Source organism: Penaeus vannamei, chromosome 16, assembly GCF_042767895.1.
Source record: "Penaeus vannamei isolate JL-2024 chromosome 16, ASM4276789v1, whole genome shotgun sequence".
NCBI classification, from domain to species: Eukaryota; Metazoa; Arthropoda; class Malacostraca; order Decapoda; family Penaeidae; genus Penaeus; species Penaeus vannamei.
The window spans coordinates 8258915-8261414 of NC_091564.1; the positions used below are offsets into that span (position 1 = coordinate 8258915).

The window sequence follows — 2500 nt, forward strand, 5'->3', positions numbered from 1 at the left end:
TAAATATTGCTGTTATCACTGTTGTTATTGTTATTGTCATCCTTATTATGGGTTGGTAGTATGTTATTTTTATAAAATAAATATTGTTGTTATCACTGTTGTTATTGTTATTATTATCCTTATTATGCGTTGGTAGTATGTTATCATTATTATTATTGTTGTTGTTATTGTTGTTATCACTGTTGTTATTGTTATTATTATCCTTATTATGGGTTGGTAGTATGTTATTATTATCATTATTATTGTTGGTGTTGTTATTGGTGTTATCACTGTTGTTATTGTTATTATTATCCTTATTATGCGTTGGTAGTATGTTATTATTATTATTATTGTTGGTGTTGTTATTGGTGTTATCGCTGTTGTTATTGTTATTATTATCCTTATTATGGGTTGGTAGTATGTTATTATTATCATTATTGTTGTTGTTGTTCTTATCATTGTTGTCATTGTTATTATTATCCTTATTATGGGTTGGTAGTATGTTATTATTATTATTATTGTCATTGTTGTTGTTATTGTTGTTATCACTGTTGTTATTGTTATTATTATCCTTATTATGGGTTGGTAGTATGTTATTATTATTATCATTGTTGGTTTTGTTGTTATTGTTGTTATCACTGTTGTTATTGTTATTATTATCCTTATCATTATGGTATTGGTTGGCACAGTGATAATGATTATTATCATGGTATTGCTGGTGTAGTTATTGTTATTACCATTATATAAGGAAGCGAAGGTTTAGTTAAATTACAAGTTAGATGTACTTTCGTTTGAATAAGAACATACCTAGTATCCCCATGTAGGACACTACATTATTAGATTATACTGATAATAAAATAATTTCTTTTATTTTTACCACCGTTAAGTTAGCCATAGTAATAGTACAAGCAATAGCAGTAGTATAATTTCTATTACTGTTATCACCATCACAAAAACTTGTAATTCACTAAACAAATAAACCATACATGACCTGCACCTCAAAATAAATAAACAAACCAGATATAAACACAAAAAAACTCAAGATATAAACACAAAAAAAACTCAAGATATAAACACAAAAAAATAAAGATATAAACACAAAAAAATCAAGATATAAACACAAAAAAATCAAGATATAAACACAAAAAAATAAAGATATAAACACAAATAAAATCAAGATATAAACACAAAAAAAACGTAAGAATTTACTCAGTCCACAAATCACAAACACTATATATAGTAACAACATGGTTACGAGGCAACAAGGAAATGAGGTCCGTCGGGTAATGGCTACGAACTGCCCATTATTCATAAGCCCGGGTATCATTACTCCACATTATTAAGGTCGTTTTTGCTATGCGTTAAAGCTTAATAACGCTCTTAGGAACGGGTAGCGACGCGGTATTATAATCCTAGCTATTATATATTGATAATAATGATAATCATAATTTTGATGGTGATCATAGTGATGAAAGTAGCCTTCATAACAGCAATGATAACAATAACAATGATGATAATATTAATATGAAAGCAACATTTATAATAACAACAAATCAAATGATAATCATAATAATAATACTAATAATAGTAATTGGTGCTTTAGAGCTTTCTTATAATATAAAAAAAATATATTTACATATATAACAATAATTACTAGAGGTGGGATAATGGTAATGAAATAATGATGAATAGTAACATTTATGATAAGAACAACTAGCAAAACATCAATGGTAGTAGTAAAAAGTTACATTGATAATAGGAATACCAATATCAATAGCAGAAATGACTAATAATGAAAATAATAATAATAATAAATACGAAAATAAAAATACCTTAATCACTGTTATGATCATTATAATGGTATTCATCCTCATCAAAAATAGCGTTAATTTTACGATGAGGATTAAAATTAATATCTAAAACAATTACGAGATTAATGATGGCAAAAATAATAACTAGCTAATTACACGGATGATAACAGTCAAAACCAAAATATTGGTTACACTAATGCTAGCAACAAAACCAAAGATGATGACCATTATTTAATGTTTTCTGGCGATTTTTTGAATTTCAGCGAAAAGAAAGATTTCTTTTTTTTGTAAAATTAATAAAAAAAAAAAATGAAACATTCAATACAACTTTAATCTAATTCAGGCTGTTTATTGATTACTGTTTAAATGAGTATTGAGAAAATACATATCATACAAACAAGAAAAAGAAATATATTTTATAATTTCTGTTTACATGAGAGAGAAAAAATAAATAAATAAATCCGTATGATAGGGAAAGAAAATATTACATGAAGTAGAAGAAATAGAAAAAAAAACAATAGTTAAGCTTTGTTTAATCATGTATGAAAGAAAATGGAATCCGAAATTGACCAAAGAAAATGGGAGAAAAAAAACGAAAAAAAAATCGAAATAAAATTACAAGGTCTTTTTGTGTGATCATTATTAGCCTTCCAAGAAAGGGTTGATTATGACAAAGTAATGCGTTGTATCATTAGAGATCGTAAATTTTG

General features: G+C 25.9%; 1 protein-coding gene across 1 annotated transcript in view; it reads right to left on the reverse strand.

The window, feature by feature from the left end:
- The window catches only part of LOC113807379 (thyroxine 5-deiodinase-like), a 25951-nt gene that overhangs the window by 20583 nt on the left and 2868 nt on the right, over positions 1 to 2500 (reverse strand). The window lies entirely within an intron of this gene.